Consider the following 10,870-nt stretch of genomic DNA (forward strand, 5'->3'; position numbering starts at 1 on the left):
TTTATTGGGCATTGCAGCGTTGACAACTTCAATCTTGAGAGTGACATTTGATTTTTTTTTTTTTTTTTGGGTGTGCGTGGTTGTGCATAGTGTTGAAACACAAATTGAGATTGAATGAATTAAAAAAAAAAAAAAATTTAAAAAGTGTTAAAGAGTTAAAAAGTTAAAGTTTAAAAATAAGATGGTAAAAATTAATGTGAGATGAATTAGTAGTATTGCACTCCATTTTTGTCTCTTCTTAAAATTCGTTCCAAAAAATATTGCAATGTGAGAACAGTGCAATGTGGTATAAGATGAAGAACTTGAAGTATTTTAGAAGATTAATGAGGCTGATGGCACTCTAACTCATTTAGGTTATAGAATCTTGTCCCAAATAAGTGTGTCACATACAAAATGAGTGCAATGCACATTGTGAGCACAAAATTTCGACAAATTTCTGATTCCATGGGGGGTTTGGATTATCTCTAGTATTTTTTTTTTTAATTCGACATATTCTTTTGTTTTAAATATACAATAACAAGTGATAGTGGGTTTTAATTTTCACATTTTATTAAGTTAATGGGTGATGTGACAGTTTTTTATTAAAACAAACAAAGATTTTTTTAATAAAGTATTTGAGATAAGCCAAACCTATTCTATGGAGTCTAAAATATTAATACAGCTTAATTGGTGTTTAATGCATTTAGACCCCCATCATATTTACTTAGGCTTTTGCACTTAAATCGAACAATAATTGGGACATGAAAAGCAAGAAATCTCTATTTTGCCATTCTTTGATTCTTGCATAGCCTTTTGGTTATGTTATTTTAATTTTTAATTTATGAAAGTCTTTTGGCTTCTTTCACACATTGGAAAATGAGTGTGAGTTAAAGAGGTTTAAAGCCTGTGCTGTATATTTAAGAGTTAGGCCTTTTTGGATATACACCACTGTAAGTTTCTTTAAAACCTTCTCCCCTCTCCCCGTGTGTGTGTGTTAAAAATATTTAGTATTCTCAAAAATAAAAAAAAATAAAAAACTTCCACTTCTACAAAAATAACTATATAATTCTTTTTACTAGTAATTTACACACACACACACACTCAGTGAATCTTAAAATAACAATTTAAATTCAAATTTTAACCATCCATGAATAATTGGGATTTGGAGAATCCATGTACCAATATGTGCTTCTCAATAATAATGAAATAACTGTAAAGAAATAGATATTCAAGTAGAAATTCATACTTAATAAAGCAGCCTTGTAGATCATATGACAAGGTCTATTCAACCACCAAGCTTAGTGCCATTAGAGGTGATAGATTGAATGAACCCATAGAAACAGTGCACAAATTACTAATAGAATTTATTTGAACTTCTTAATGAAGTCATAGATGTGAGAACCGATTTCCTCTGCTCTTTCTTGGTTGATGAAGTGACCCACCCCTTCCATCACAATAGCTTCCTCCAAAAATGGCACATCTTTCTTGAAATCACCATTGTGTATGTATTCCTTTGTCCCCAGGGTGGTGTACACCATGTCCAAATCCCCCACTATGAACTTCACAGGTACCTTCACTTGCACTCTGGTCCATTTTTCTATGACCTCCCAGTTCCTGCAATAATCAGAAACTAATTCTCAAACATTTGTTTTATGAATACCAAAGTACTGGGACATTTAATGTTAAGGAAGGCCAAGATTTAAGTTTCATGCTTATATTTTATGTGAACCCAAGATTTTGGTTCTTTTGTTGATTAAAAACGTGCTGGGTGAGCGTCTTGGAAGAGGATATCTCCATTTGAAATGAATCAATCTCATGTTTCATATTAAATATTACAAATCTAAGATATAGTCATTTAAAAAAACATGACTCTATGCACAGTTAGATTTAAGAATTAAAACCTTAAACGTGAAATGGGCACCTAGAATTTGTTACATATCAAGCCTTAAGCATAAGAAATATTTTGACATTTAGATTCTGAAACATTTTCATTGAAGTTTTTAACATACTGGTCAATTGCTCGGTAGTAGTTCAATCCTCCAGTGAAGCCTTTCTGGTCAAATTTTGTGACCTAATAAGTAAGCTCTTCTTTTGAAAGCCAAGAGGGAAAGGAAATTGAAGCATTGGTACGGATTCTAAATGCATTTCCTTTGGGAAGCAGGGTGGACTTGGTTTTCGAATTGAGAAAATGGTCTTGACTACATTTGCTATACCTATTTTAGCAATCTCAGCTTCAATTTCTCCTGGTGCCTGCAACACATATGGAAATATCAAAGGAAAATTGGGTGTCGATATAAGATATTAGTAACCAAGTTTTAGTTTTCAATTTTCAGAGTCCAAGATTAGCCTCTTATAACTTGGAATGTAATGTGCACGAAAGTCTAAGCCTAAAAATCTTAAGCAAGAATCATAAAAAGGCAAATAATGTGACCTAGAGAGCCTTTGCTCAAATCAAACAAGTGATAGGCCAAAAATAAATTGACCCCTTGTGATAAATTAATTGATTAATAGCCAAGTTTATTAATTAATCAAATTAACATGCAAAGCGCGTGATAGCACAAACAAATCACCAAATAACTAAATATGCAGTGGAAAATAAATGACATGGTGATTTGTTTACGAATGGGGAAAACCTACATGGCAAAAACCCCACTGAGTGATTTTCAGGTCACTACTCTTGAAATTCCATTATTATCACAACAAGCGGTTACAAGTAAAGAAATCCCAGTATCTTATACCAACCTATAGTTGAATCCTTACCCCAATACCCAATTGAACTTGTTCTGTAGTGATAATTTCCCCTTTTGATGCATGGCTCCCAAGTACGTGGCTAACCAATTGTGCGGATCCCAGTACATGACTTCAATCACCAACTAGAGAAGGTTGTTGGCTACAAAGTTCTTCAGTTCATTCACATGATGAAGATCAAGAAGATACTTGGTTACAAAACCCTACGGTGCACAAATACAACAACTTCTTTAGAAGAGATGAACAAGGGAAAATTTTTGTCTCCGGTTACAAATTGCTTGAACAAACTTTGCTCAACACTTATGTAACTTGTGTATACTATGACGACCCTTAAAATAATCCTTTTATATGTCTAGGGTTGTGAGAAAAGAAAGCCCAAATACATAATCACGGATTAGAGTCAAAATAGAATTGGAATTCTATTTTTTATAAAGCTCGACAGATACCTGTCTGTCGAGATGCTATCGAGTAGCTATTGAGCCACGGGGCTAGAACAACTTCTTAAGCTCGATGGATAGCTAGCTATCGAGTTTTAATGAATAACACTTCTTCAGCTTGAATCTTGGATAGACTTGCATGTCTTCAACACTTGATCTTGAAACACAGTTTGTTGAAGTATTAAACATATCCTAGACTTACCCAAATACAAGTAAAGTGCGTTTTGTCAAAAGATAAGCCAATTACATAAAATAGTGACATATGTTCCTAACAAGTTACTCACATATGTCCTAATAATCTCCCCCTCTGGCAATCAATGACAAAACCACAGCAAACAAATGAATATAAGAGAGAAATCATAAATCATTCAACTCATATTCACTTGTTGAATACAATAAAATCTATCCTAACACAAACTCTTGAAAAACTTTGTAAGAAGAGAGTTTATGGCAAGTAGTCTTTGGCAACTTGCATTTCTGAAACACTTTAAACAAAACTCATCAAGACATCTTTGTGTGAAACATAAATAATAGATTGCATACAAGAATAATAAACATGTGTATAAAGATAGAAAAGAAACAACACCTGTAAAGGTAGGTGAAAGAAATATATATCAACATATATAAAGAAGATAAGTACAATGTATGTTAAAAGTGGTCACAAGACCCATGTACAAGAATAAATGTATCTAGAATAGAGAAAAGAAAAAGATACAAGTAATCCTCACTACATCCCTCAAGATATCAATATTCCCCTAACTAAAATGTCCTATACTAAATCTCCCCCTAAGAATGACTACTTTCATATCTAAAACTACTTTCTCTTTTTGTCACAAGTGACAAAGGATAAGAGTGTCAAGTAGACATCTCATCGGTAGAGTTAGCATCTCCATCATCATCATCCAAAGCATCATCGTCATCACCATCATCATCATCCTCATCCTCATCCTCAGAATGAGATGCCACTAGAGGAGATGGTGGAGGAGAAGCCTCAAGAGCATAACCACCTATGGTTGTCTGTCGTCGTACAATACGGCCAACATGAACGTTCACCTAATACAACTTTGTAGAGAGTGTACCAAGGCGAGCCTCCATGCGTTGCAGTTGTGCCATGATGTCTCCTAGAGTCATATCACTTGTAGAAGAGGAAGGAGAAGATGGGGATGGAGCAGAACGATATGGAGTTGAACGGGAGGGAGGAGTTGCTGAATTTGACTATCGTGACCTCAATTGCGCCTTGCTACATTTAACGGCAGCATAGTCTATGGCACACATGACAGAAAAATGGTCAGAAGAGGGAAAGGGAATAGAAAAATGGCATAGAATCCATGTGGTAGCCGAAGGGAAAGTGAGTTTATCACAAGTAGCCGTATCCCTATACACATCTAAAATAGAAAGAATAAAATGTGAAGGAAAATCTATAGTGAGGTGCTCTAACAAAGCCAGCAAAAATCGAGCACAAGGCTCTGTGATAGAGTTATAGTGAGAGAGTGGGTGCAAAACAAAAGTCATCACCATGTTTATGAATCTAGGATCTTTAGCAAAGGCCTTACATGGTGTAAACTGATGATCACCCCAATTTACAGGACGCTCACAAAAGGCAGAAATCATCTCGTCTTTGGACACAGTCCTTAGACGCTCACAACCGGGGTAGTCAGGATGCTCTACCCTCGGAACATGAAGCACATCCGCAACAAGCTGTGTTGTGACTATAATGCGTGTACCTCAAATGCGAGTAGAAAAGAAAGGTACAAAAAATCAAATCCATGCATGTTGGAGTAAAACTCCTGGATCAACACGGATGGACAAGTGACCGGGACGTCACACAATGACTCCCATCCTCGACTGTGAATGACAGTGGGAAGGTTAGTGTCGGCGAAGTCCGCCAAAAATGACTCAGCGTTCTGAATGAACACCTTGTCAAGAAAAGTTCTCTGAGAAGTCCTTTCGGGCATCCTCATCACAGAACTGAATATGAGAAGGAGTAGGATCAGAAAATGATGATGTTCTGGAATGAAGAGGGTTCTGGGACAGAGCAGATTTATGCTTAGGTGCCATAGACACGACTAACGTAAACAGAAAGAGAGGGAGAGAAAGAGAGACAATTAGAAAAGTCCCAAAGCAATTCAAATATAACAAGTATATTGAAATGAGAGTACGTATGCATGGGGAATGCATGAACATGTGATATGCAAAACAAATTGCATTATGGGTTTAGCCCAATCCAATCCTACCAACACACAATCAATTTGCACACATCTAAATGCATGATAATATGTTATAATACTTATGTGGTGCAATGCATGAGATTTTAAACTCATTTAATCAAAAACCCATTTCAAAAATTTCAGTAACAGCTCATTAATTTTGAAAAAGCCCAAAATTTTTCAAAAACCTCAAAACCTAGGTCTAAATGCATGAAATGCATGAAAAATGAGAGAAAAAGAACACATACCAAGTGATTAGAAGCAAGGAAAGGCCGAAAATCACGTGGGTTGAAGGTTTAAAGGGAGAAGAAAGTGTTTGAGAGGTGAATAGGCACAGATAGATCAAGATAGATCGAGGAAGTGAGAACCAAATCGCGAAAATCCTATATATAGATCCTCAATAATTCTCGACAGATAGAGGTATCGAGAGGTGTCGAGACATCTGTCGAGAAAGATGTCGAAAAACACAACGTCGACAGATACAACTGCCGAGAAGGTGTCGAGAAACAAATTAAGGACACAAGAACAGAAGCTCGATCGATCCACCCACTGTCAAGAAGCTATCGAGGGTCCAGGAACTTTCTCGATCTATCCATCTAGTTGTCGATGATTTGTCGAGATTGTGATAAGAACAAAGCTTAAAAGCTCGACAGATAGCCAGGTGTCGAGGAGGTGTCGAGATAGCTTAAAAACCATTTTTCAAGAAGGGAAAAACACAGATATGAATGCAATAAAGCATGCAACTCAACTAAAGATCCAGTCAACATTTTAAGCTCTCAAAATCATCTCTCAACAAAAATATTAAGCACAATGGTCCCAAAAACACACACATACACTAGACAAGTCTAACTAATTTTATATTTCAAAAACTAGTTAAGACAGTTTAGTGAGCATACAATAACACATGTAAAACCTTGTGATGACCAAATCACATTGTACCTGCACATGTATCAAGAGTAGCAAAGAATATTGCGTGTTGTGTGTGAAAAATATCACAAGATTGCATAAGTGTATACTTATTATAACGATTTGAGATATGAGAAAATCAATATAACTTACACACAATCATAATTTTTTGATTGGGACTATCACTTTCGAGGTAGATCCTATAACTCCCACATCTCCTAGAATACACACTTGCAATCATATTTAAAGTATTTTTGATCTTTTTTCTTTTCATTTTCTTTGCATATTTTTGTTTAAGCAAATCATGCATGGGCATTTAAGAGAAATAAAAGAAATACCCAATGATGGTAAGCATTTGACATTCCAATTTTGCTATGCAAAAGCACACAAACGTCATTGACACTGCATTTTTGCTATGCCGAAGCATGCAGATGTCATTTCATGATTGGCGGGCTATAGTGGTGAGATGGTTATTTATAACTTTCTCTTAGGATTTTCTAGTCCTTCCCGTCAAAAAGAGTGATACGAGTGTTAAGTACAAGAGATTACTTAATTTTACTCATCACAAACAAGAGCCACAAAACTCACTTGCTTAGTTGTGCATAGAGATGCTCATCTAAGTTACAAATACAAAGTTTAGAAAAATTTGTTTCAATGGTCATCCAAAGTACACAAGTACCAATGTACATAAACACACACTGTTTTTGTATTTTTCTAATTTTGATTTTTCAAAAAAAAAAAAAAATTATATGAAAAACAAAACAAAGCTAAATTGAAAAATAGCCAAACAAAAACATGTTAAGCAAAGCAAAGCATAAAAACTAGATGTAAATGCATGAGGAAGAAGGAGGAGAGAAAGAGATCAATCCATGGAGATAACACCAATGTTTTGATGAAGGAATTCAAAACGTTTGCTGTCAAGAGGTTTGGTGAACAAGTCAGCCTTCTGATCATCAGTGTGAATAAACTCAAGAGTGAGAATATCATCTTCGACAAGCTCCCTAATGAAGTGATGTCGAATCTCTATGTGTTTGGTTTGAGAATGTTGAACCGGATTCTTAGAGATGTTGATGGCATTGGTATTGTCACAATAGATGGTGAGATGCTCTTGATAAATACCATAATCATGGAGGAGTTTTTGCATCCATAAGAGTTGGGTGCAACAGCTACCGGCAGCGATGTACTTAGCTTCTGCAGTGGATAACAAGATGAAGCTCTACTTTTTGCTCATCCAAGAGACAAGATTGTTACCCACATAAAAACAACCCCCTCAATGTACTCTTTCTATCATCAGCATTCCCAACCCAATTGGCATTAGAATATCCAACTAAGACATCATTTGTGTACTTATTGTACCACACACCGAACTCAGCAGTGGGTTTGACATACTTTATAATTCTTTTTAAAGCAGTCATATGAGATTATTTGGAATTAGCCTGATATCTAGCACACACTCCAACACTATAACTAATATCAGGTCTACTAGCAATAAGGTAAAGAAGACTATCTATCATGCTTCTATATAGGGAAGAATCTACACTTTTGCCTAACAAGTCCACAGTGAGTTTAACATTTGAGCTCATAGGAGTTCTAACAGAACTAGCAAATTCCAAACCAAACTTTTTCACAAGATTCTTAGTATATTTAGATTGAGATAGAAGTATACCTGAATCTTGTTGACGAATCTACAATCCAAGGAAGTGAGTCAGCTCTCCAATCATGCTCATCTCGAACTTGGCTTGCATGAGTTTTGAGAAGCCATGAGCAAGTTCATCCTTAGTCGACCCAAAGATAATATCATCAATATAAACTTGAACAACTATCAACTCGCCATCTTCCTTTTTGATGAAGAGAGTCTGATTAGCTTTTCCTCTTGTGAAACCATTTGACACCAAGTATTGTGTGAGCCTCTGAAACTTTGAAACTTTGAATCCTTGACAACCTTTGTTCCCTCATAGGTTGTTTGGAGGATGGTCCATGCTTCCTTAGTAGTTTTAGTGGAGGATATCTTCTTGAACTCCTTATTGGTGACTGCATTGAATAAGGCATGCAACGCCTTGCTGTTGAAATTTTCTGCCTTGATCTTGGCATCGTCCCAATCGGTCGGCGCTTCTGTAGGCTTAGCCCAGCCTAATTCCACAGCTTGCCACACTTTTTCATCTAAAGACTACAAGAATGCTCTTCTGCGTACTTTCCAGTATGCATAGTTAATGTCATCAAATAAAGGAGATATGATTAAAGACTGTTCTCTATCCATGACAAATAGGGGTCAATGGATTAACACAACAAAGATTAAAACCTAATCAGAGTGTGCCTGCTCTAATATCACTTGATAGGCCAAAAACGAATTGACCCCTTGTGATAAATTAATTGATTAATTAGCCAAGTTTATTAATTAATTAAATTAACATGCAAAGCGCGTGGTAGCACAAAAAAATCACCAAATAACTAAATATGCAGTAGAAAATAAATGATATGGTGATTTGTTCACGAATGGGGAAAACCTACACGGCAAAAACCCTACACTTGAAATTCTACTATTATCACAACAAGCGGTTACAAGTAAAGAAATCCCAGTACCGTATACCAACCCACAGTTGAACCTTTACCCCAATATCCAATTGGACTTGTTTTGTAGTGACAATTTCCCCTTTTGATGCACGGCTCCCAAGTACGTGATTAACCAATTGCACGGACCCCAGTACGCAACTTCAATCACCAACTAGAGAAGGTTGTTGGCTGCAAAGTTCTTTAGTTCATCCACATGATGAAGATTAAGAAGATGCTTGGTCACAAAACCCTACAGTGCACAAACACATAAACTTCTTCAGAAGAGATGAACAAGGGTAAAAATTTGTCTTCGGTTAGAAATTGCTTGAACAAACTTTGCCCAACACTTGTGTAACTTGTATAAAATAATCCTTTTATATGTCTAGGGTTGTAAGAAAAGAAAACCCAAACACATAATTATGAATTAGAGTCAAAACAGAACTGGAATTCTATTTTTCATAAAGTTCGACAGATACTTGTCTGTCGAGATGCTGTTGAGTAACTGTCGAGCCACGAGGCTGGAACAATTTCTTAAGCTCGATAGATAGCTAGTTGTCGAGTTTTAATGAACAACACTTCTTCAACTTGAATCTTGGACAGACTTGCATGTCTTCAACACTTGATCTTGAAACACAATTTCTTGAAGTATTAAACACATCCTAGATCTACGAAAATACAAGTAAAATGTGTTTTGTCAAAGGATAAGCCAATTATATAAAATAGTGACATATGTTCCTAATAAATGACTTACATATGTTCTAACAACAAGCATGCGTACCTAACTGTTTTAGCTATTTCATAGAAACTAGGTACCAAAGAGGTAAATGGGATTAAACAAATAAGATTTTATACTAAAACATGATCATTTAAGCATACAAGAAGCCAAATCTGGTTATGTTAACGAAACAAGAACCTGAAATCTGCATATATAGTAGTCATCTCCAAAGAAACCTCGCATTCTATCCATTGGCATCATCTATGGACTCCTTGGCATGAATGGAACACTAAGGCACACAAATGCCTTCACTCTTTCAGGCTTAAACATGCACAAGTACCAACCCATGATGGCTTCCCAATCATGTCCTACAAGAAACACTTGCTCCACACCCAGTGAATCAATGAGAGCAACAAGGTCATTGACAATGTGATTGCAGGTGTAGTTGGTGATGGAAGTTGGTGTATCAGTCTCTCCGAAGCCCCAGAGAACTGGTGCTACAGCATGGTATCCAAGTGAGCTCAAAGCATGAATCTGGTGGCACCAGGAGTACCAAAGCTTAGGGAAGCCAAGGAGGAATAGTACTACTGGGCCTTGTCCTTTTTCTGCTATGTGCATTTTGATGCCATTGACACTCACAATCCTATGATCTATCCCCTCCATACCTATCTCTCTTTGTCTAAGAAGTGAAAACTCTTTTTTTCTCTTGTTCTTTCGCATGAGCCTAAGCTTCATGGGTTGGTGGAAGTAGCTAGCTGGTGGATTTAAAGAGAGGTGTTATGAACAGTACAGGAGTTAATGCAGAGCACAGAAAAGTTGAGTCTCTAATTAAATAACATTGCTACTGCTTTTGGGAAGGGCTAGCGTGGCTTTTCAAGGCAAAGGACAGTCGAGGAAGAACACAGTAACATAACATTAATGCTGGAGCACATGTTAGATTGGTTGAACAAGGAACTTCTCCGAGAAAGTATGTCCATATCAGGATTACATGTAATCATACATGATAGCATTTTTTAAACTTTATACTCGCGTACATTCATTCACCAAAAAAAACTTTGAAAGCATAATTCTATGCCAATTTTGTGAAGACATTATTAAAACCATCTATAGCTTATAGCTAATGGGATGGGCTAGAATACAATGATGACTCAATGAGTGTCTTTTCCCATTTAAGTTTTAAACTATGGTGATATTCATAAAATTAGAAATTTGAACCATGGGATTTGTTCCTCTTAATAACTCTGCTATTGACACAAATTTCACTCTTTAATTTTTATTTTTGCAATTTGTTGTTCCTCTTATCAACTCTGCTATTGACACAAAATTTC

General features: G+C 36.1%; 1 pseudogene; it reads right to left on the minus strand.

Moving 5' to 3' along the window:
• Positions 1 to 1,343: 1,343 nt before the first annotated feature.
• Positions 1,344 to 10,205, minus strand: LOC115990312 (annotated as a pseudogene).
• Between the last annotated feature and the right edge of the window lie 665 nt (positions 10,206 to 10,870).

The sequence above is a fragment of the Quercus lobata genome, chromosome 5, assembly GCF_001633185.2.
Source record: "Quercus lobata isolate SW786 chromosome 5, ValleyOak3.0 Primary Assembly, whole genome shotgun sequence".
Lineage (NCBI taxonomy): Eukaryota > Viridiplantae > Streptophyta > Magnoliopsida > Fagales > Fagaceae > Quercus > Quercus lobata.